General features: G+C 44.2%; 1 pseudogene; it reads left to right on the top strand.

Moving 5' to 3' along the window:
• LOC132828703 (zinc finger protein 208-like) overlaps positions 1-26299 on the top strand; it is a 61837-nt pseudogene that overhangs the window by 24510 nt on the left and 11028 nt on the right.

Raw genomic sequence — 26299 nt, 5'->3', positions numbered from 1 at the left:
TAGTGATAATTTCATTGGTTTAAACATCTCACGCTATGGATTTTCTTACATTAAAAATCATTAATGACAATTCCATTGGTTAAAACATTTCACGCTTTTCCTTGCCAATTCCTTCATTAAAATGTTATATTATTTTACAATTCTTGCTAGTTAGTACATTCCTTCATTATCTCTATGTTCCACTAGCTACAGCATTTATTGATTTTTTGTATGTCATAAAAAGAGCTTTCATTGTATTTTGCCCTCTGTGTAAGAATTCTTTGGTCTCTTGCCCAAGGTTACCATGTTCCTGACATAACAGAGGTGACTTCTAGTTCATGCTTTTTTTATGGCCTAGTCGATTATTAGTCTCATAATTTTAGCTTTTATTCATTAAACCTCAGTTTTAGTACAGAAATTACCCCACTCATACCAAGAGAGTATGCGTGTGTGAGTGAGTGTGTGTGTAGGTGTGTGTATGTGTGTGGGTTTATGTGTGAGGTGTGTATAGGTGTGTGTATGTGTGTGGGTTTATGTGTGAGGTGTGTGTGTGTGTGTAGGTATGTGTATGAGTGAGTGTGTGTGTGTATTGGGTGTGTGTGTAGAATGTGTGAATGCATAAATGTGTGTGTGTGAATGTAGTGTGAGTATGCGTGTGTGTAAGTGAGTGTGTTTCTAGTGTGTGTGTGTGTGTATTGGGTGTGTGTGTATGTATGTGTGAATGCATAAGTAATATGTGTGTGTGTGTGTGTGAATGTATGAAACTGCAGAAATTACATTAACCATATCACAACTCATTCCATACACGCAGTACTGTCGGCATGAAAAGGTTGCCGCTTGGATCCTTTTTAAATCTTTCCCCTCTCATCTTAAACCTATTCCTTCTAGTTTTGGACTAACCTACCCTGGGGGAAAAAGACCTTGGCTGTGCAGCCTATCCATGCCCTTCATGATTTTATTAACCTCTAAGTTCACTCATCGGCCTCCGACGCTCCAGCCTGTTCAGCCTCTCCCTGTAGCTCAAACCTTCCAACCCCGGCAACAGTTTGTAAATCTTTTATGCACCCTTTCAAATTTAACAACATCTATCCTGGAGTAGTACACCAAATGGGGCCTAACCAATGGCCTGCAGAGCCACAGGATGACCACCTAACTCCTCTGCTCAATGCACTGACCAAAGGCAGTAAGTAAGATGCTCTTTTGAGAGTCAGCACAATACAATGGGCACTTTCTGAAATGCAATTATTATGTGATACTTAAAATAGGAGGTGCATGCCACATTATCGCACCAGCCTGTGGCCCATGTGGATATCATATTGTATTTGGTGAAATGAATATTTAATCTCCGTCTCCATGTTCCAGTTTACAAACAAAACCAAACCTGGATTCTCTTCTTTCTCCTTGACCTGACAGGTAGCCTACCCAGACACCCCCGCGGTGCGGGGTGTCCCCATGTCGTCATCATAGGGAGATACCGCGCATGCGCAAGGCCGCCGCCGCCTGGAGCCTGTCATGGCGACGGAGGGGTGTTTGCTTCTGAGCTGCTGAAGTGTCAGGGACCAGGCGGGAAGAAACGGCCGATGGATCGGACGGGTGGATGGAGCCGCGTGGTAAGGACCTTGTAAATGATTTCAGTACCCGACTGAGATCCTCCTGTTACCCCGTTTGCGCAAATGACAATGACGCCGCTAGGCTTCCTCCCGGAGGTAGGCCCCTGGTAGCGGACGCCATCTTTGTGGGGGGCGGGCAGCACGCATGCGTGGGCGCCATCTTTGTAAGGGGCACTGTTTGGAATGGCTGGACTTGGGTTGTGCTCATTCAGAATGCAGACAGCATGTCCCTCAGGCTGCATTGGCCTCACTGAATTATCATACTGTCCTAAGATTAACATAAATGTTTGGCACATTGTGGGCCAAAGGGCCTGCACTGTTCTATGTTCTAAAATATACATGAGAGAAATAGAGAGTCATAGAGATGTACAGCATGGAAACAGATCCTTCGGTCCAACCCGTCCATACCGACCAGATATCCCAACCCAATCTAGACCCATCTGCCAGCACCTAGCCCATATCCCTCCAAACCCTTCCTATTCATATACCCATCCAAATGCCTCTTAAATGTTGCAACTGTACCAGCCTGTACCACTTCCTCTGGCAGCTCCTTCCATACATGTACCATCCTCTGTGTGAAAAGGTTGCCCAGTCATGTGAAGACCCAGTACAGGAATTCACAACTTTGAGCAAGCATCCTCGAACCAAGGGACTGCAGACCGCGGTGGTCTGGAAGGAGTGGTGGTGGCGAGCAATGTTTCTGCAGGGAGCATGGTCATTCTGGGTCAGGAAGGGGATAGGTTTCATGAATTTCTGTCTTGGACTGGCAGTAATTTTATTTTGTTTAAAAAAAACTTTTACAGAATGTTACATGAGTAACTGCAGAGTGGAATCTCAAACCAAACATCACGTCAAAATCTGAGTGTCACTGATGCGTCTGGACATTCAGCAGAACTGAGTCTGGAAACAGAGAGAGACCATTTCGGAGCCAATTTGTATTGGGGTGAGTGTTGGTCACAGAGATTATTTAACTTATGCCTGTGATGTCTCTTTGTTAAAGCTAATTAGTTCATTCCACTCCCTGATCTGTGCTTGAAGCCCATCATTTTGACTTTGGGTGTTTATCTAATTCCCTTTGAATGCCTTTGTCGCAGTTTGCCTTTGACTGGAGGTCAAGAAGAAGCTGCTTAGTTCAACTCCGAGGACTTTGGAAATAGCTGGGGCTGGCTAGATTCCAATGTGAAGTTATCAAAGGAAGAAAGGTTACAGGGACAATTAAAGAGACACTGTGAAAGGGTGTTGTTTTAACAATGGGAAATTTTTAAACATATGCTTTATATTGACATATTTTCAAGCATTATTCTGGGTATTTGAGAAGCACTAGCAAGACCAGACCAACTACTTGAACTTTTGCAGTCTGTGTTGTAAATCCCCTCCCATAATGCTGTTAGATAAGGAGTTACAGATATTCACCCAGCGGTGGGGAAAGAACAGGACTAAGGTAAAATCACCAACAGAAAAGGGTATTTATTTAGCACCTCCCACATAATAAAACTGTTCAAGGTCTTTCAGGTTTGGGCCGTCTATTTAGGGAAGGATGGGCTGGGCTTTGGAGGGGATCCAGAGGAGGTTTGCAAGAATGATCCTGGGGGTGAAGAGCTTGTCACGTGAGGAGCAGCTGAGGATTCGGTCTGTACACAGTGGAGTTTGGAAGGATGAGGTGGTCATCTCATTAAAACTTACAGAATACTGAGAGGTCTGGACGGAATGGATGTGACGATGATGTTTCCGCTCATAGGAGAGCCTCAGAGTGAAGGGATGAGCCTTTAGAACTGAGATGAGGAGGAATTTCCTCAGGCAGAGGGCTGTGAATCTGTGGAACCCATTGCCACCGAAGGCTGTGGATACCATGTCATTGAGTGTCTTTAAGTCAGAGATACGTCGGTTCTATATTAGCAAGGAGACCAAGGGTTACAGGGAGAAGGCAGGAGAATGGGTTTGAGAAACGTAGCCATGGCAGAGCAGATCTGATAGGGCAAATGGTCTATTTCTGTACCCGATGATGGTTCCTGATGAACCATCAGGATGTTTTGCCCGAAACATCGATTTTCCTGCTTCTCGGATGCTGCCTGGCCTGCTGTGCTTTTCCAGCACCACTCTAATCTCCAGCATCGGCAGTACATACTACCGCTTATTTCTGTTCCCGTATCTTATGGTCTTCACCAAAACATAATCAGCAACATTTGTATCTATGAGGAGATATTAGACCCAGTGACCAACAACATAGTGAATGCTTTCAGGGGTTTGTTACAGGAAGAAAGTGAGTGATGGTCAGAGAGAGGAAATTCAGAGTCCGGTTAGGAATTGTTAAAGAGGCCGGGATTAAGACTGGCGCAGACATCTCGGGAGGGTTATAGAGCTGGAAGAGCTTACAGAGAAAGGCATGACCATAACCACAATGGGAAAGATGGATGAGAATTTGAAAGCCTCTGTGCTTCTTAACTTGGGAGCCTAGGTTACTGAGCACAGGGGGTGATGGGTGAAGAAGACTCGATGTTAGTCTCACACAGGCAGTTTTGGGTGACCTCGAGACTAAGAGGAGACGTGTTTGCCGGCCTCGATTCATTCAGCTCAACTTGACATCCTGCCTTTGTGTTTTTGCGGGTGCTCTCAAAACTGACTTGTTGGGTGTTGAATCGATTTCACAGGGCTTCAGCAGGAGAGGCTGTGGAGCTGGGAATCTCAATCCAACGAGACGTCAGCTGGTCTATTGCAACCCGAGAGTCGTTGTGTTTTGAACATGGAAGGAAAGGGCGCCGCTCACACTGGAGAGAAGCCGTACACATGTTCGGAGTGCGGTCGAGGCTTCAGCCAGTCGTCCGACCTGTTAAGGCACAAGCGCTGCCACACTGGGGAGAAACCGTACACGTGTCCCGAGTGTGGGCGAGCCTTCAGCCAGTCATCCGACCTGTCCGAACATCAGTGCAGTCACACCGGGCAGAAACCGTGGAAGTGCGGGGACTGTGGGAAGGGATTCATTTACCCGTCACAGCTGGAGACCCATCGGCGCAGTCACACCGGCGAGAGGCCGTTCATCTGCTCCACGTGCGGGAAGGGCTTCACTGAGTCATCCAACCTGTTCCAACACCAGCGAGTGCACACCGGGGAGAGGCCCTTCAGCTGCTCCGAATGTGGGAAGGGTTTCACGGTGTCATCTGAGCTGCTGAGGCACCAGCGGGTCCACACCGGGGAGAGGCCCTTCACCTGCTCCGAATGTGGGAAGGGTTTCACGGTGTCATCCGACCTGCTGAGGCACCAGCGGGTCCACACCGGGGAGTGGCCATTCACCTGCTCTGAATGTGGGAAGGGTTTCACGGTGTCATCCCACCTGCTCCAACACCAGCGGGTCCACACCGGGGAGAAGCCATTCACCTGCTCCACGTGCTGGAAGGGATTCACTGCCTCTTCCCAACTCCGGACGCACCAGCGGGTCCACACCGGGGAGTGGCTGGTTACCTGCTCGGAGTGCGGCAAGGGCTTCACTCAGTCATCCCACCTGCTCAAACACCAGCGGGTTCACACCGGGGAGAGGCCATTCACCTGCTCGGAGTGCGGCAAGGGCTTCACTCAGTCAGCCCACCTCCTCCAGCACCAGCGGGTCCACACCGGGGAGCGGCCGTTCACCTGCTCGGAGTGCGGCAAGGGCTTCACTCAGTCATCCAACCTGCTCCAACACCAGCGAGTGCACACCAGGGAGAGGCCCTTCACCTGCTCCGAATGTGGGAAGGGCTTCACTCAGTCATCCAGCCTGCTCACACACCAGCGAGTCCACACCAGGGAGAAGCCATTCACCTGCTCCGAATGTGGGAAGGGTTTCACGGTGTCGTCCGACCTGCTCCAACACCAGCGGGTCCACACCGGGGAGAAGCCATTCACCTGCTCCACGTGCGGGAAGGGATTCACTAAGTCATCCAACCTGCTCAAACACCAGCGGGTCCACACCGGGGAGAAGCCTTTCACCTGCTCGGAGTGCGGCAAGGCCTTCACTCAGTCATCCCACCTGCTCAAACACCAGCGGGTTCACACCGGGGAGAGGCCCTTCACCTGCTCCGAATGTGGCAAGGGTTTCACGGTGTCGTCCGACGTGCTGAGGCACCAGCGCGTTCACCAGTAACTGTTGTAGGTATGTTTTGAGAATTCGGACAGTGGGATGCTTTATAATTAGTAAGGAACAGATATGAATGCCAGGTAACAAGGTGTCAGTTAGCTTGGCTGGGCGTAAATTTAATAGATTCAATTAGACTCCCTACAGTATGGAAACAAGCCCCTCGGCCCAACCAGTCCACACCGACCCTCCGAAGAGTAACCCACCCGGACCCATTTCCCACTGACTAATGCACCTAACACGACGGGCAATTTATCATGGCCAATTCACCCTAACCTGCACATCTTTGGACTGTGGGAGGAAACCGCAGCACCCGGAGGAAGCCCACGCAGACACGGGGAGAATGTGCAAACTTCACACAGTGGGTCACCCGAGGCTGGAATCGAACCTGGGACTCTGGCATTGTGAGTCAGCAGTGCTAACCACTGTGCTGCTCTGTATCAGGACTGCATGAAATCCATCTACAAATACTGAGGGAAGTGAAAGTGCAGAAAATGCAGATTTTTCAGATCCCTTACACTTAGCAGTGTGGCCAGAAAATTGGAGTATTGTAAATGTTTCATCCTTGGTCAATTATTTTAGCTTCAATGGTTGTGAAATTAGAAACAAGAAATTGGATAAAATTAAAAATTATATGGACAAATGCTAGTAATTAAGAAAAAAATAGTATTACTTTCATAAGGTAAAAGTATATATGATTAAAATACTCGTTCTTTTGAAGAGGCAATCAACTTATGTTTTGTAAAGAAACAGAGAGGGTTGATGGTGGCAAAGCTGACGGTATTGTGTCCGTGACTTTCCAAAGACTTTTGATAGACTTCCACACAAAACAGCCATCAGAGAGTCAGAGCTGTCTCTATCTAGTACTGTCTCTGTCATCTTTAATGATCCTTACAAACACCCACCCTAGCTCCACCTTCCCTTTCCTCTCCCAAGTCTTTGTAGTTGGGCGTTCCCTAAGGATCTATCTCCATGCTGCCATTAGGTGACATCAGCCAAGAGCCCAGTGTTAGTTTTCACATGTACCCTGACAATATCCGGCTCTATCTCCCCACCATTCCTCCACTGTGACTAAAATGATCAAACTGCTTATCTGACACTGCTACTGGATTCGTAGAATTGTCCTACAATTAAAATGTGGAAGACCAAAGCTATTAAACTTCAATGAGTAAAAACAATCAATCAATCCCTCTCCCTGAAGGTGAATGTCTCTGTTCACCATGTGCGTGTCGTCTTCGGTGAGTTCTGACAGCTTAACCCCCCCCCCCGCCTCGTTGTGAAAACCAGACGTTTTAATTTGCAGAACTTCATCAGTCTGCAATTCTCCCCCCCCATGTTACCTGGGGCTGAATCTGTCATCCGTGTCCATGTCACTTTTAATATTCTTGAATCCGAAACATTCCTGGCCAATCTTTTGCATTTAACCTACTCCCACCTGGAAACTTAACATGAACCAAAACATTACTGCTTTTGTGCTTGCTCACACCTCAGTGCCATTCTTCCATTGTAATATTTTCGCTGATCTTCTGTCTCTTAATAAAACAAGGTCATGATTTAAATGATGGGATTATAGAAGCAAGAGGAGCAGGATAAACTGAACAATACCATTTGAATTGTACCTGGGAGTGTATGGACATAAATCTTTCGAATGTGACTAGAAGGCATTTGGTGTGCTTTCCTTTATTGGTCAGAGTATTGAGTACAGGAGTCGGGAGGTCATGTTGCGGCTGTACAGGACATTGGTTAGGCCACTGTTGGAATATTGCGTGCAATTCTGGTCTCCTTCCTATCGGAAAGATGTGAAACTTGAAAGGGTTCAGAAAAGATTTACAAGGATGTTGCCAGGGTTGGAGGGTTTGAGCTATAGAGAGAGGCTTAACAGGCTGGGACTGTTTTCCCTGGAGCGTCGGAGGCTGAGGGATAACCTTATAGAGGTTTATAAAATTATGAGGGACATGGATAGGATAAATAGGCAAAGTCTTTTCCCTGGAATGGGGGAGTCCGGAACTAGAAGGCATAGTTTTAGGGTGAGAGGGGAAAGATATAAAAGGGACCTAAAGGGTAACTTTTTCACACAGAGGGTGGTACGTGTATGGAATGAGCTGCCAGAGGAAGTGGTGGAGGCTGGTACAATTGCAACATTTAAAAGGCAGCTGGATGGGTATATGAATAGGAAGGGTTTGGAGGGATATGGGCCAAGTGTTGGCAAGTGGGACTAGATTGGGTTGGGATATCTGGCCGGCATGGACGAGTTGGACCGAAGGGTCTGTTGCCATGCTGTCCATCTCTATGGCTCTCTAATATAAGAACTAGGAGTAGGCCGTCTGGCCTTTCCAGCCTGCTCTGCCATTCATAGGATCACGGCTGATCTGTACGTGACCTCAGCCCCAGTTAGCTGCCCGCTCACCATAACCCTTAATTCCTTTACTGTTCAAAACATTATCAATATTAGCTTTAAAAACATTCACTGAGGAGCCCCAACTATTTCCCTGGGCAAGGAATTCCATAGATTAACAACACTCTGGGTGAAGAGATTCCTTCTCAGTTCTGCTCCCTCTCAGCTTGAGGCTGTGCCCTCCTGTCCTCCTTTCACCTGCCAGTGGAAACATCCTCTCTGCTTCTATTTTATCCATTCCCCCATTTCTTTCATAATCTTATGTTTCTATAAGACACCCCCATTCTTTTAAATTCCAATGAATATAATCCCAGTTTACTCAATCTCTCTTCATAAGCCAACCTCTTCAACTCCGGAATCAACCTAATGAACCCACTCTGCACCACCTCTCGTGCCAATACATCCTTTCTCAAGTAAGGAGATCAAAACAGCATGCAGTACTCCGGGTGTGCCCTCACCAGCATCCTATACTGCTGCAACATGACCACCCCCCGCCCCCCCCCCCCCCCCTTTTAAACTCAATCCCTTTAGCAATCAGGGACAGAATTCCATTTGCCTTCCTAATTTAACCTGTTGTACCGGCAGACTGAACTTCTGTGATTCATAGGCAAGGACACCCAGGTCCCTCTGCACAGCAGCATGCTGCAACATTTTACCATTCAACGCATAGTCCTTTTTACTGTTATTCCGGTCAAAATGGATGCCTTCACATTTATTACGCTGGTATTCCATCAGCCAGACCTTTGCCCACTCACTTAAAGTATCTATGTTCCTGTGCAAAGTTTCCCTGTCCGCTGCACACTTTGCTCTGCCACTCATCTTAGTTTCATCTGCAAACTCTGACACACTGCACGTTGTTGCCAACTCCAAATCATCTCTGTAAATTGAGAATCATTGTGGAACCAATATTGATCCCTGAGGCACACCACCAGTTACTGATTACCAGCCAGAAAAGGACTCATTTATCCCCAGGCTTTGTTTCCCGTTAGTCAACCAATCGTCCATCCATGAGAACACATTTCCTGTGATAAGATGCTGTGCATTTTTATCTTACACAGCAGCCTCTTGTGCGGTATGTGGTCGAAGGTGAGGTCATAGAGATGTACAGCATGGAAACAGACCCTTCGGTTCAACCCGTCCACGCCGACCAGATATCCCAACCCAATCTAGTCCCACCTGCCAGCACCCAGCCCATATCCCTCCAAACCCTTCCTATTCATATACCCATCCAGATGCCTCTTAAATGTTGCAATTGTACCAGCCTCCACCACTTCCTCTGGCAGCTCATTCCATACGCGTACCTCCCTCTGAGTGAAAACGTTGCCTCTCAGGTCTCTTTTATAACTTTCCCCCCTCACCCTAAACCTATGCCCTCTAGTTCTGGACTCCCCGACCCCAGGGAAAATACTTTGTCTATTTACCCTATGCATGCCCCTCATGATCTTATAAACCTCTACAAGGTCACCCCTCAGCCTCCGACGCTCCAGGGAAAACAGCCCCAGCCTGTTCAGCATTTCCCTATAAGCACAAATCCTCCAACCCTGGCAACATCCCTATTAATCTTTTCTGAACCCTTTCAAGTTTCACAACATCTTTCCGATGAAGGAGACCAGAATTACACGCAATATTCCAACAGTGGCCTAACCAATGTCCAGTACAGCCGCAACATGACCTCCCAACTCCTGTACTCAATACTCTGACCAATAAAGGAAAGCATACCAAACGCTTCAGAGGGTCGGTGTGGACTTGTTGGGCCGAAGAGCCTGTTTCTATACTGTGGGAAATCTAATCTAATCTAGACAATAGGTGCAGGAGTAGGCCATTCTGCCCTTCGAGTCAGCACCACCATTCATTATGATCATGGCTGATCATCCACATTCGGGATCCTGTTCCTGCCTTATCCCCTTTTTCCCACTATATTTAAGAGCTCTGTCCATCTCTTTCTTGAAAGTATTAGAGACTTGATTTGCCCCAGAAGGCAGTGAAGCCATTCCCTATATCCACCACTCTCTGGGTGAAGACGTTCCTCCTCAACGCTGTTCTAAATGGCCTACCCCTTATTTTCAAACCGTGTCCTCTGGTTCTGGACTCACCGGTCAGCGGAAACATGCTTCCTGCCTCCAGAGTTTCCAATCCTTTAATAATTTTACACGTCTTAATGAGATCCCATCTCATCTTTCTAAACTCAAGTGAATACAAGCCCAGTCGCTCCAATCTTTCAACATATGATAGTCTCGCCATTCCAGGAATTGACCTTCGTGAACCTACGCTGCATTCCTTCAATAGCTGGAATGTCCTATCGGCTTGACCTCAGTCCTAATGCAGTGCCAGGCTGCCCCCTCTTGCTCTCCCCGCTCCCTCTCACTCCCCACCGCCTCCCCCAAACCCCTCCTCACCGTGATTAGCCACAATTGGTTAACCCCTCTCTTGGAATATTTCCTTTGCTCAAATGGATCCACAACACCCAACTCGCCTCTCACAACTGACCTCATTGCATCTCTTATTAACAGTGATACCCCACCGCCTTTTCAATCCCTCCTATCTGCCTGAAACATTGAACGCTACGTTCCAGAATTGATCTCCTTGTTCCATGATGCCATAATGTTCATTGACCTCGATTTGTGCCGTCAGCAATGTGTGTACAAGAAGATTAATACTAATGAAATCAGTAAAAGCAAATCCCGGAGACAGAAAACAAAAACTCTTTGCAAAAGATTGCTGGTGTATTTGACTGTGTGTTGTTACAAACATTAAACATGCGAACAATTCTCAACTATATTATATTCTTGACAGCTCACGCGAAGACTAAAGATATCAATTAGAAACAATATGGTGTTACGTGAGAGGACGGACAATATCTCAAGGACCGAGCTGTATTTGTCAATGTTGGCGTAATTCCATTCTGATGGTGTGATCATGGCTTCCTGTTTCAGAACATGATTTGGAGGAGCCAGTGTTGCACTGGGGTGTACAAAGTTAAAAATTACACAACATCAGTAGTCTAACAGGTTTATTTGGAAGCACTAGCTTTCAGAGTGCTGCTCCTTCATCAGGTGGTTGTGGAGTTTAAGATCATAAGACATAGAATTTATAGCGAAATTTTACAGTGTGATGCAACTGAAATTTATTAAAAAAGACCTGGATTGTTAAGTCTCTCATCTTTTAGAATGACCGTGTTGGTTTCAGTTCTTCCATATGTAAAGCCCGGAACGTTTTTTTTACAGTTACATTTTCAAGAGAGCTTTACCAACAGGTGTCATGCTCAATTGAACTCGAAAAATGGTTCAGAAGACCAGGTAAATGTCCAACAAGTTTATTTGTAAGCACTAGCTTTTGGAGCACTGCTCCTTTATCAGGTGGTTGTGGAGTATGATGAAGGAGCAGCGCTTCAAAAGCTAGTGCTTACAACAACATCCACGAGTTCACACTGGTGAAAGGTCATTCACTTGCTGCATGTGAGGGAAAGGATTCACTAATTCACCAGACCGGTTTGCACACACCAGTGCGCTTAGGGACGATCTCTTGGTTTTGCAAATTTAACAAAAGTGCTCGATGGATCTGTTGTTCAGTATCAATGTGCTCACTTACCAGTGACTGTTCAGGTCCTTTCACTGTGGGAGGGAGTTTAGGTGGTCACTGTATGCCAGCAAAGTCACACCAGGGTGACACACCATTTTCATACTTTTGAGTGTGGGACGGGATTCACTCAGTCAACCAACCTCCTGGGATAGCAGAGGGTCCACAATTAGAGTGTTTGGTTTCCACAGTTTATCACATCCAGGACTGAACCATGTTAATTGGTTTGCACTGATGGTAATAATACTTCAAACGTGGCTCCAGTTTAGCATTTTAGGTGAAACTCAACTCAATCAGACTTGTGTTAAATGTTGAGTGACTTGGTCTTTTCAGTACAGGTGGTTCTGCCATCACGTGTGTTTCGCTATCGTGAATTCACTTTAACGCGATTGCCAAACTGGGGACACTGTTTCGAAAGCGCAAACTGTTAAAAGTGTGTGTTGGCTGTCATGTGATTACATGGCCAAAATTTTAAGTGCTGTTTCTAAGGCGCGATTTTTCTATAACCCGGGATTGCACAAGAACACCACCATCATGTTATAGAAGAACCACCTGTATATGTAGCAGTAGTTGGCTGTTTGTTTATCTGAGCTCATTGAACACCGGATAGTTACCACTGGAGAGAAGCAGATCAGCTGCTCTGAATTTATTCGTTCTTTATCCCTGCCGAGATGCCAGATGGATAGGATAAATAGACTGGGGGGTCGGTGAATCCAGAACGAGAGGTCATAGGTTTAAGGGTGAGAGGGGAAAGATATATAAAAGAGACGTAAGGGGCAGTACATGTATGGAATGAGCTGCCAGAGGAAGTGGTGGAGGCTGATACAATTGCAACATTTAAGAGGCATTTGGATGGATATATGAATAGGAAGGGTTTGGAGGGATATGGGCCTGGTGTTGGCAGGTGGGTCTAGATTGGGTTGGGATATCTGGTCAGCATGGACGGGTTGGCCCGAAGGGTCTGTTTCCGTGCTGTACATCTCTATGACTCTATTAATTCTTTTGAGTTCTCAAGACTTTAACCTGGAGGGCAAGTAAAATACTTCAGACAATAAAATGAAAGAAATGTTTGTTCAAGAACATCGGTACAGAATTATAAGATACAATTTTGAAATTATACATTTTGACCAAACTAACTATGTACTGTATTACAAGAGGTACACCTCCTTAGAATCCAACATTTTTAACGTACAAATATCGCTAAATATACTTTTTTGTCAAAACTTTCCACCTTGCACTCATCACAACAATTCCAGAGGAAAGCCAATGTTAATCTTGTTTAGCCTGAGTGGTCAGTACTGATTTGTGGGCAAGTGTAATCTGGTTGGTAGAAGGTGTTTGCCATGCAGGAAACCTCAAGACCGAAAGTTTCAACAAAAATTGTCTTTGGTCAATAATAATCATTGTGTGTTACCAAATGTGTGTTTACAAAAAGGCGATTCAGTGGGATCTGAGTATATAGGTCATTAAATGTGGCAGGACAGCTTCAGAAAGTACTTAAGAAGCTGAACATATCAGAGACGTTTTTCAATAGAGGTATGGAGGAGAGTCATAGAATCAGTATCGGTGACAGTACAAAGTTACGAAGGGGCATTGATAGGTTCGGTGAATGTGCAAAACTGGCAGACGGGTTTCATCGTAGGCAGGTGGGAAGTCATCCATTTTGGACAAGGAAAAGGAAAGATCAAGATATTTTGTCGATGGTACGAAGTTAAATGTTCAGAGAAGTCTGGAGGTTCAGGTGCTTGCATCTTTGAGATGACACAAAAGTGCAAACAATGATCAAGATGGCTAAAGGGGCTGGAGTATAATTTTGCAGAGATTGTGCTGCAGCTATACCAAACCCTGGTTATAACCTCGGGGTACTGCCAGCAGAGCTTGACACCACTGCTTAGGCCTTTTGGGGAGCACAGTGTAAATTTACAACAACGAAACCTGGACTTCAGATGTTAAAGTATGAGGGCAGATTATACAAATTAGGTCTCTTTTCTCTGTAATTTATAAGGTTAGGGGGTGAGTTGTTTGAAGCTTTCAAGATACTAGAGTAATAAGAAAAGACAGAGTAGAATTCTACTGGTTCTACAACGAAGAGGCACAATCTAAAGTTTGGGCCAGACCAGTCAGGAGAGATGTTAGGAAGCAGTTCTACACAAGGGGTGATAGTGATTAGGAATTCTCTTCCACAAACACTGGTTGAGACCAGATCAATTGATGATTTTAAACCGGAGATGATACATTTTTGAGAAGCAACAGCATGAATAGAAGAGGGAATATGGGCCAATTGCAGGCAAATGGGATTTGCTTAATTTGTGAAACTGGGTTGGCATTGGATGAGTCGAACCAAAGAGTCTGTTTCCATGCTGTATAACTCTGAGATGTTAAGGAATCTGGTCTGAATGTATTTATTCGGTCCCAGATCAGCCATGAACTAATTGAATGCCGAATCTAGCTTGAGGACTGAAAGGCCTTTCCGGTTTCTGTGTTCCCAAGTGAATGCCCTTAACTCAGGTGTTCAAAATCAGGAATGGTCTGGACAGAATATATGGGAAAAATCTTTACCCATTGAAAAGGAGGGCACAAATGTGACATGATTACTAAAATAATCAAAGGTTATGGTGAACCCTTTTCAAGTTGACGTATTGAAAAGGGAATTAGATGGTTGTTTAAAAAACTAAGAATGTGAAATACTGTGGAAAGGAGATAAGATTGAGTCAGAGTTGTACAGCATGGAAACAAACATTTGGTCTGACTCATCCATGCTGCCCAGATATCCCGGATGAATCTTGGCCCATTTGCTAAAATCTGGCCTATATCCCTCAAAGCCTCTCCTATTCATATACTCATCCAGGTCCCTTTTAAATGTTATGATTTGTATTAGCCTCCACCGCTTCCTCTGGCAACTCATTCCATACACGCGGTACTGTCTGCATGAAAAGGTTGCCGCTTGGATGCTTTTTAAATCTTTCCCCTCTCATCTTGATATGGGTAATGTAATTTCTGCAGTTTCACACACTCTCTCTCTCTCACACACTCTCACACACACACTCTCTCTCTCACACACATACGCTCACACACACACTCACATTCTCTTTCACACACACACACTCTCTCTCACACACACACACTCTCTCTCACTCACACACATTCTTTCTCACACACATCACACACACACACTCTCACACTCACACACATCACAGTGAGGTAATTTTTGCAGTTTAACTAAGGATTAATAAGTAAGGGCTAACTGTGAGACTAAAAAGCAAGCAGGTCTGCTTGGAAACATGAAGGAACTTGAAAGAACTGTTATGTCAAAAACATGGCGGATTGTGACCTTGGATGAAGCTGACATGGGTTATTGATTGAAGCTGGGCTGTTGTGAAGCTAAGTAACCTTGAGCAAGAAACAATGGAAGCCTTCAGAATGTAAAAAATACAGATAATCAAAGAATGCTTTAGCCAGCAGAATTGTTGAAATGATGTAATGATTAAGGTACAGATGTCCTGAGTACAATAGAAGTCCTTTAGGATATTAGAAACATTAGCCAGCAGAATTAACATTAGCCAGCAGAATTGTTAAAAACAATATAATGTTTAAGAACATACAGATAATTAAAAATTGGCAGAGAGAAGCGTGAAATGTTTTAACCAATGGAATTGTTACTAATGTTTTCAAATGTAAGAATAATGTATAAATATTACTGCTGTAAACCTTTCGTTGCGACCTTCCCATTTCTTTTGAAAGAAGCCCAAACTTGCAAGTTTGAATAAACATTCGTTGCTTCATCTGTGTGTCTTGCAGCATTTCGATTTGCCACGGGAAAGCGGTAGCCGGTGGGGATAAGGGCTGGTGCTGACAGCTTGGAGTTCGCCTCCTAGGACGGGACCTTGTGGACAGTCTCCCTTAGACTGTGTGTTGCAGCGGTTCGTCCGCTGCACTGAAGTCAAGGGTTAAAGGACAGTCCGCGGTCAGCAGAGTGTGGAGGCAAAACCCGGTTGATCTGAACCATAGCCCTAGTGTAGAGTAGTTAGCCGAGTGTCAGGAACTATTCTCCGGAGATTTAGAATACCTAGACAGAAGTCACCTATAACAAATTTAAACCTATTCCTTCTAGTTTTGGACTACCCTATGCTGGGGGAAAAAGACCTTGGCTGTGCAGCCTATCCATGCCCTTCATGATTTTATTGTAAATGTTTCATCCTTGGTCAATTATTTTAGCTTCGATGGTTGTGAAAATTGGAAACAAGAAATTGGATAAAATTAAAAATGATATGGACAAATGCTAGTAATTAAGAAAAAAAAGTATTACTTTCATAAGGTAAAAATATATTTGATTAAAATACTCGTTCTTTTGAAGAGGCAATCAACTTATGTTTTGTAAAGAAACAGAGAGGGTTGATGGTGGCAAAGCTGATGGTATTGCGTCCGTGACTTTCCAAAGACTTTTGATAGACTTCCACACAAAACAGCCATCAGAGAGTCAGAGCTGTCTGTATCTAGTACTGTCTCTGTCGTCTTTAATGATCCTTACAACACCCACCCTAGCTCCACCTTCCCTTTCCTCTCCCAAGTCTTTGTAGTTGGGCGTTCCCTAAGGATCTATCTCCATGCTGCCATTAGGTGACATCAGCCAAGAGCCCAGTGTTAGTTTTCACATGTACCCTGACAATATCCGGCTCTATCTCCCCACCATTCCTCCACTGTGACTAAAATGATCAAACTGCTTATCTGACACTGCTGCTGGATTCGTAGAATTGTCCTACAATTAAAATGTGGAAGACCAAAGCTGTTAACCTTCAGTGAGTAAAAACAATCAATCAATCCCTCTCCCTGAAGGTGAATGTCTCTGTTCACCATGTGCGTGTCGTCTTCGGTGAGTGCTGACAGCTTAACCACCCCCCCCGGCCTCGTTGCGAAAACCAGACGTTTTAATTTGCAGAACTTCATCAGTCTCCAATCCCCACCCCATCTCACCTGGGGCTGAATCTGTCATCCGTGTCCATGTCACTTTTAATATTCTTGAATCCGATACATTCCTGGCCAGTCTTTTGCATTTACCCCACTCCCACCTGGAAACTTAACATGAACCAAAACATTGCTGCTTTTGTGCTTGCTCACACCCAAGTGCCATTCTTCCATTGTAATATTTTCGCTGATCTTCTGTCTCTTAATAAAACAAGGTCATGATTTAAATGATGGGATTATAGAAGCAAGAGGAGCAGGATAAACTGAACAATACCATTTGAATTGTACCTGGGAGTGTATGGACCACCTGTATATGTAGCAGTAGTTGGCTGTTTGTTTATCTGAGCTCATTGAACACCGGATAGTTACCACTGGAGAGAAGCAGATCAGCTGCTCTGAATTCATTCGTTCTTTATCCCTGCCGAGATGCCAGATGGATAGGATAAATAGACTGGGGGGTCGGTGAATCCAGAACAAGAGGGCATAGGTTAAGGGTGAGAGGGGAAAGATATATAAAAGAGACGTCAGGGGCAGTACATGTATGGAATGAGCTGCCAGAGGAAGTGGTGGAGGCTGATACAATTGCAACATTTAAGAGGCATTTGGATGGGTATATGAATAGGAAGGGTTTGGAGGGATATGGGCCGGGTGTTGGCAGGTGGGTCTAGATTGAGTTGGGATATCTGGTCAGCATGGACGGGTTGGACCGAAGGGTGTGATTCCGTGCTGTACATCTCTATGACTCTATTAATTCTTTTGAGTTCTCAAGACTTTGACCTGGAGGGCAAGTAAAATACTTCAGACAATAAAATGAAAAAAATGTTTGTTCAAGAACATCGGTACAGAATTATAAGATACAATTTTGAATTTTTACATTTTGACCAAACTAACTATGTACTGTATTACAAGAGGTACACCTCCTGAGAATCCAACATTTTTAACTTACAAATATCGCTAAATGTACTTTTTTGTCAAAACTTTCCACCTTGCACTCATCACAACAATTCCAGAGGAAAGCCAATGTTAATATTGTTTAGCCTGAGTGGTCAGTACTGATTTGTGGGCAAGTGTAATCTGGTTGGTAGAAGGTGTTTGCCATGCAGGAAACCTCAAGACCGAAGGTTTCAACAAAAATTGTCTTTGGTCAATAATAATCATTGTGTGTAACCAAATGTGTGTTTAGAAAAAGGCGATTCAGTGGGATCTGAGTATATAGGTCATTAAATGTGGCAGGACAGCTTCAGAAAGTACTTAAGAAGCTGAACATATCAGAGACGTTTTTCAATAGAGGTATGGAGGAGAGTCATAGAATCAGTGTCGGTGACAGTACAAAGTTACGAAGGGGCATTGATAGGTTCGGTGAATGTGCAAAACTGGCAGACGGGTTTCATTGTAGGCAGGTGGGAAGTCATCCATTTTGGACAAGGAAAAGGAAAGATCAAGATATTTTGTCGTTGGGATGAAGTTAAATGTCCAGAGAAGTCTGGAGGTTCAGGCGCTTGCATCTTTGAGATGACACAAAAGTGCAAATAATGATCAAGATGGCTAAAAGGGGCTGGAGTATAATTCTGCAGAGATTGTGCTGCAGCTATACCAAACCCTGGTTATAACCTCGGGGTACTGCCAGCAGAGCTTGACACCACTCCTTAGGCCTTTTGGGGAGCACAGTGTAAATTTACAACAACGATACCTGGACTTCAGATGTTAAAGTATGAGGGCAGATTTCTCTGTAATTTATAAGGTTAGGGGGTGAGTTGTTTGAAGCTTTCAAGATACTACAGTAATAAGAAAAGACAGAGTAGAATTCTACTGGTTCTACAACTAAGAGGCACAATCTAAAGTTTGGGCCAGACCAGTCAGGAGAGATGTTAGGAAGCAGTTCTACACAAGGGGTGATAGTGATTAGGAGTTCTCTTCCACAAACACTGGTTGAGACCAGATCAATTGATGATCTTAAACCGGAGATGATACATTTTTGAGAAGCAACAGCATGAATAGAAGAGGGAATATGTTAAGGAATCTGGTCTGAATGTATTTATTCGGTCCCAGATCAGCCATGAACTAATTCAATGCCGAATCTAGCTTGAGGGCTGAAAGGCCTTTCCGGTTTCTGTGTTCCCAAGTGAATGCCCTTAACTCAGGTGTTCAAAATCAGGAATGGTCTGGACAGAATATATGGGAAAAATCTTTACCCATTGAAAAGGAGGGCACAAATGTGACATGATTACTAAAATAATCAAAGGTTATGGTGAACCCTTTTCAAGTTGATGTATTGAAAAGGCAATTAGATGTTTGTTTAAAAAAATAAGAATGTGAAATACTGTGGAAAGGAGATAAGATTGAGTCAGAGTTGTAAAGCATGGAAACAAACATTTGGTCTGACTCATCCATGCTGAGCAGATATCCCGGATGAATCTTGGCCCATTTGCTAAAATCTGGCCGATATCCCTCAAAGCCTCTCCTATTCACATACTCATCCAGGTCCCTTTTAAATGTTATGATTTGTATTAGCCTCCACCACTTCCTCTGGCAACTGGAATAAGTGATTTCTGTCTAGGTATTCTGAATCTCCGGAGAATAGTTCCTGACACTCTGCTAACTATTCTAATTCTGGGGTTCTGATTCAGAACAAACGGGTTCTGCCTCCGAACTCTGCCAACCGCGGACTGTCCTTTAACCCTTGTATCAAGGGAGACTGTCCACAGGGTTCAGTTCTAAGAGGCGAACTCCAAGCTGTCAGTACCAGCCCTTATCCCCAACGGCTATCACTTCTCCCGTGGCAAATCGAAATGCTGCGAGACATACACAAACGGAGCAACAGATGTGTATTCAATCTTCGAAGATTGGGCGAGTTCCAAAAAGGACTTCGGAAATCGCGCCGAAAGATTTTACAGCACCAATACTTATACATTATTTTTCCATTCAAAAACATTAGTGATAATTTCATTGGTTTAAACATCTCACGCTATGGATTTTCTTACATTAAAAATCATTAATAACAATTCCATTGGTTAAAACATTTCACGCTTTTCCTTGCCAATTCCTTAATTAAAATGTTATATTATTTTACAATTCTTGCTAGTTAGTACATTCCTTCATTATCTCTATGTTCCGCTAGCTACAGCATTTATTGATTTTTTGTATGTCATAAAAAGAGCTTTCATTGTATTTTGCCCTCTGTGTCAGAATTCTTTGGTCTCTTGCCCAAGGTTACCGTGTTCCTGACATAACAGAGGTGACTTCTAGTTCATGCTTTTTTTATGGCCTAGTCGATTATTAGTCTCATAATTTTAGCTTTTATTCATTAAACCTCAGTTTTAGTACAGAAATTACCCCACTCATACCAAGAGTGTGTGTGTGTGTGTGAATGTAGTGTGAGTATGCGTGTGTGTAAGTGAGTGTGTTTCTAGTGTGTGTGTGTGTGTGTGTATGTATGTGTGAATGCATAAGTAATGTGTGTGTGTGTGAATGTATGAAACTGCAGAAATTACATTAACCATATCAATCCCCCCTGTCTTTTTATACAGTCTGTAATTTCTGCAGCATAATCATGGCCTGTCTATCCCAATCAGCCTCAGGATTGTCCGTATCAGTTTGGAGGTGAATGCCCACTACTGTACGCGGGTCGCTCTTCATCAAGGCAGTCTCAATAAAGCGGGTAATTAGACCACGCAGACATGGAATTTTACAACAGCCCAAAGCAACTAAAATCCCGATTACCACCAGAAGTGTAATCACCACTGAGACCATCACCCCCTTCCATTTACCGAACCACCGCTCTAGCCAGCCAGTCCAATCAGTATTTACACCTGAATTCTCAGCTATTTCATCAGCCAGTGCCTGGAGACCTTCCAGGGCACGGGTCACCGAGCCATCAGGGGCCGTATTGTTGGGAATAAAAGTACAACACTGAGAGCCTATCATGGCACAAACGCCCCCCTTTTCAGCTAAGAGCATGTCCAAGGCCAGTCTATTTTCCCAAGCCATACGACTGGTGGCATCCATTTGTTCAGCCAAACCCTTTACTGCATCTCTAGTATGGTTAATAAACCGTGCTTGGTTATAATAAATGTAGTTTATCCAATCCACATTCTTATTAATAGTAACCCACCAGAATAGGGATGACTCAAAGCCTGCTGAAATCTGGTTACGAGCTTTGAACTCATCAGGCACCCCCCTGGGGACCCCTATTGAATCAAGATAAATTTTTTTATCAACAGAAGTGGGTAGCAGTGATCTCTTATCCCTTCCCTTTCTCCCAACTAACTGTTCTCTCTCAAATGCCAAGGTGAATGGTGTTGCCAATTGTACAATTGCACATATCCCCTTCCAATCAGGGGACAGGGTGGGTCTCAGTAGTTTGCCTCCACAGTACCACCACAGATCTGCTCGGGGAACGTTTAAAGATGAGTAATTTCTTCCTTCCACTGCTTCAGTAACGTTTTTAATCACCGAACACAATCTCAGCTCCCCCAAATCAATAGATCCACCCTGTCTATAAACACACGATGTGTGATTCCCAACAGCGGCAGAAAACACAGGGGGAGCTTGCCTCTTATGTCCTTTTAAGGAAGAGAACATCAAAGACAAAGAAGCACAATTCGGATTTTTCCATGCAGTCACATCTTGATATAGGGCTATCATGCATTCCATGCCCTGTTTGTTTCGCTCCCACCTGAGCGGAAAGGGAACTACCTGAGACACTGTCCTACCGGAGGCACATGCATAGCAACTGCTTTTGTTCAGACTTTTTACAGTATATTTAACCCATTCAATCCAGGCATTTGTTTCTCCATATCCTGTTTCTATTTCAAGAGTCTTTCTCAGGTCTTTAACCTCTATAATCTGCAGTGTCTTTGGATCAGTGTAAGGGGTTAAAGGTTGCAGTTTAGAATCAAGGAATCCCAAAGGCTGTCCCCGTCCGACGCCAATTCAAAAACAGCAGCCCACAAAACGCTTCCCATACGCTGTCATCTCTATCTTTAAATCTTTACTAAGGAGTTGGGACCCATTTTTATGGGGAAATGAGTCTTCAGAGGAAGCATTTTTAATGGTGAGATATATAGGATGACACTTCTTGTCAAAACAGTTTAGGGCTGGGCTAAAGGGGGCTCTATGGATAGTGATGCCAGGCGGTGGCTTTCGCGACCAAACCTTACGTCCGGAATAGTGTGAAGAGATATTTGGGAGGAAACATATTCCCTTTGAAATTCTACATCTGGGCATTGTACTTAGGCTGCAAGCATCAATTTTTATAACTTGTGGAAATTCCGAAACAGAAATCATTAACACAACATCTGAAAAAGATATATGAGCTAAACTCAGAAATAACAGGAATAGCAGCATAATTCTGACTAGTGCTAAGAACTTAAACATCAAAATAAAGCACTAAACAAGGTTAACATACAATTCTGAAGAAACACTCACGTCGCCATAGTATAGTCAGTTAATCAAAGTCTGTTCAGTCTGAGTTATAGTGGGTCACGTGTTGATTTGGCTGTCCAGACTCCTTTCTTAACTGGAGAGGTTACTGGCCATTTGCCAGCCTTTCTCCGCCGTTCAGTGGTGAGGAGTACTAGGAACGGGCCGTCCCACACAAGTTCGAGAGTTAGCTGTTGTCAATGTTTGATCAAAACCCCTTCACCGGGTTCAATAGTGTGCACAGCGAAATCCAGAGGTGGTGTCTGAGTCAGGAATCCCTGGTGGAGTAAACGAGAAACAGCGAAGCCCAGGGTCTCAACATATTTACAGATACACATATCTCGTGACTCAAGCTCTAGGTGATAAACACTCAAACATTCATGCACTAACGAACAGATGACTTTCAGCCAGAAACACCACAAAATGTAATAGCTTCCGATCTCTCTCTCTCTCTCTCTCTCTCTCTCATACGGCGTTGGTCTCTCTGTCTATGTCTGCCTGTCACTGTCTCCTGTGTCTGCGCATCGGAGCTCATAGCGACCTCCCCTCGACCACCAGGTCTTCAAGTGCTAATTCTTTTCCCCAACTATCTCCACTCGCAGTCTCCAGTACTGCTGCCTGGGCAGTCCCCATGTGGCAGATCTCCCCCCTTTTTCCCAGAGGTCACTGCTCTACATATGGAACTGTTCAGGGTCGGTTGTCAGTAACATTTTAATTCTTTCACGCACATCGCAGTTGTCAAATGTAATGTTTTCCCTGTGTCTGGGCGCATCCGCCCCCGGAGCTCCCACTCCCTACCTACCGCTGTCCCCCCTCCCCCCCCCCCCGTACAGTTGTTCAATGCAGCCCTACGCACCGTATAGCCCCCATGAACAATCTCAGAGCAATACAATCTACTTACTGTCTCAACGTCCTGAAACTTACTCTCAAGTTACCCATATTAATTCGCATCTACCCTCAGAGTTTCTGTTCCCCCCTGCCTTATCAGCAGCCTATTTCTTTGTACATCTGTTCCGGAGCCACTGCTCCCCTGCCTCACCGGCAGCCTATCTCTCTGTGTAACTGGGTACATTTGCCCCTGGAGCCCCTGCTCCCCTGCCTCATTTTCCTGAAGGTGGATACCACCCCTCATGTGAATTTGGAATTGTTCTAACTTATTACTACCTTGCACTCAATCTCATGAATGGTCCTCCTTTCCATAAGAAGTCAGCCGGATTTGAACATGCGCCCACCTCTATCTTAAGGTCCTCTCTATCTAAGAGCACTGCCTCATATTTCAGGATTCAGGAGTCTGTGAGCCATCGTCCTGCTTTTTGATTCAGAATAGTGCGGACTTGGTGAGGAGTAACCACAGTCAGTGGTGCTCCAAACGTCAGTTTCTGGCTTTCTTCCACTAGCTTAGCAGTGGCTGCTACTGCTTGTACACATTCGGGCCAACCCTGTGAAACGGGGTCTAGGATTCTGGAGAGGAAAGCTACAGGTTTTCTATGTCCACCCCATTCCTGAGTCAAGACCCCAAAAGCCATCCCATGCTTGGCGTTGACAAAGAGTCAAAAATCTTTATTAAAATCTGGCAAGTTCAAAACCGGTGCTGTAACTAATTTTTCTTTTAAAGTTTCAATCGGCATTTTTCCTTCTGGGTCCCATTTAACCCTGTCCGGAGCCTCCTCTGTTAGCAGCAGGTATAGCCTTTTTGTAAGAGTAGCATAATTATCTATCCAGAGTCTGCAATAATCCAGCAAACCCAGGAACTTTCGGAGTTCCCTCTTAGTTCGGGGTAGTCCTAATTCTACAATTCCCTTTATTCTTTCGGGGCTTATTCTCTTCTGCCCTTGACTGATCAAATGCCCTAAATATCTTACTTCCCGTTCCACATACTGTAGTTTGTTCTGACTAACTCGCAATCCCTTCACTGCAAGGTAGTTTAATAAATCATTGGTTCCCTGCTGTGTGTCAGTTTGGGTAGGACCGGACAACAGGAGGTCGTCCACATACTGAATTAACTTTAAAGTTGGCCTTAAAGTCAAGCCCTCAAGAACTTGTTCTAGGATCTGTCCAAACAAGTTTGGTGACTCGGTAAAACCTTCAGCTAAGACAGTCCACCTATACTGCTGTTTTCTCCCAGTATCAGGGTCCTCCTTAAGTTCTAATAAAATCATATCATGAAAGAAAATAACGTTGAGCATTCATAAAATTACAATCAAAAATAGCACACTGAATCAAATGACAAACAAGTTTCACACATAAAACCATTAACAAACAGATGAATTCAAGCCAGAGCACAAAGTGTTAAACTGCTTGTTAGCTGAGAAGCCTTCTAAAAAAATCCATACACAAACACAAATTCTCACATCCACAGAGACTATTTTTTACAATCAAATTTACACAGACAAAGACACACATAGATCTTCACCAACACAAAAAAAATCCTATCGGGGCCAGCCCACACAGACATAAATATTCAGATTTAGATAACCACCTTATTTATCCGACTCCTTTCCCATCCAGTATTCCCATATAAGTCTCCTTTCTCCCCCAGTAAATAGTATATTCAAAAATAGACATTGACTCAGCCCACATATACAGACTGGGCCTCAAAAATAAATTTATTTGTTCTGACAATCCTATCGGATTCTCAACCAGGATCGTCATTTCCTTTTAAATGTTCCGACCTCCCCACTGGTGAGGGGGTCACACACAAACCCAATCTCCTTGTCCCCTATCGGCAATTTAGTCGTTACGTTCTTCCTTTTTTTTAAAGAAATATTGCAATGTTCCTAGCTTCTCATATCCTCAAACACCAATTTATTAATTCATGCTTAACTAACTTTAAAGCCTGTTCCTAACTTGTAAACATATTTATATATTTACGTCCATTTATTCAGTATTTATTATTTAAAATGTAAAATGCATACAGTTCCCAATTTTGAAATCCACTGTAATCACCCAGATTTAGTACCCTAATTTAGATCCAAAATTAGTTTTCTTATGTACTCCTGACCAATTATTTCTCAATTACAATACTTTAGGTCGTAAAATAATCAGAGCTGTCTTACAATAATTTGTCAATTCAAATTTTAAAAATTCTAACGGCCGTATCCAAGGTCTCAGATAATAACCATGGAAGTTATCGTCTTTTTTTTCCCCGACAGTCTACTATTGAACTGAAACTTCAACTGTCCTTCACATATTGAAAAAAATCATGTTAAGTTTACATAAAAATCTCATTTAAAACAATCCTGGAACTCAAGCTCCAGTGAATAAAACTTCCTCATTCAATCACCAACAAACAAATGTGCATTCAAACCGAATCACAGAGGGTTAAATGTTTTGCGAGCTGTTCTCGCATTCTCTCTCTCTCTCTGTCGGTCTTACTGCAAGCTGCTGGTAAAACTAAACTTCAGTTGTCCCCCTTCATCATTCCTGATGACTTACAGATCTCCCTCAGGGGGGACAGTCTCACTACTTCTTTATCATCTTTTTCCCTCATCTCTTTCTCCTTTAGTCGTGCAGATTTCCTAACCCCCTTCAGCTCCTGCTGCTGTGGCTCCCAAGTCCCCTTCGCCTGATCCCTCGGATCTCTCTCCCTGATTCACCAGCGGCTGCTGCCGCTGTTCATTCTGAAGAGTATATGGCGGGGGTGCCACAGGCGGGGATAAGTTTTCTAACACTTCCCACTTACTCTCTTTTTCTTCAAGTGGGATTAAAGGATATAAGGGTACTTGGGTTGGAGCGGTTGCTGTCGGGTTCCCTACCCAACATACAGCATACTCGCTCTCCTTTAAACCTGGATTCTGTTTATTCTTTACATAATCATTTAAAATTTGACAAACCCAATCCTCGTCCGATCCAAATTTTTGGCCAGAACACTGATGGCAAATGGATGGGTTCTTTTACCCAAACAAAACAACAGTATTTTATCATTTCCCATTTCTTTAAGCCCCGACTTTCGTAGGGACTCCAATTCCCCAATTTTCGTCCCAGCGGACTATCAGGGGGAATTTTCGGGGTTTCGTCTTCCCGTTCCTTTTTAGACCTGGAACCTCGGCCACCCATGGTTGGTCTTCAGGCTAACCTATATTCTACACTCTGGTTACTCAATTAACCCTTGTATCCCGGTTACCTGTCACAACCACCGAGTCGACAAGGCAGTGTACACTTCTCTCAACAATTCCGCGAAAACCCCAAAAACAGAGAAGGTTCTTACCTTGATCCGTGCACGGAGTTGTCCGACTCAAAGTAAAAACTTCA

The sequence above is a fragment of the Hemiscyllium ocellatum genome, chromosome 27 (genome assembly GCF_020745735.1).
Source record: "Hemiscyllium ocellatum isolate sHemOce1 chromosome 27, sHemOce1.pat.X.cur, whole genome shotgun sequence".
Classification (NCBI taxonomy): domain Eukaryota; kingdom Metazoa; phylum Chordata; class Chondrichthyes; order Orectolobiformes; family Hemiscylliidae; genus Hemiscyllium; species Hemiscyllium ocellatum.
Note: the sequence above shows the minus strand (reverse complement) of the source record. Positions and strands in the feature narration are given on the sequence as shown.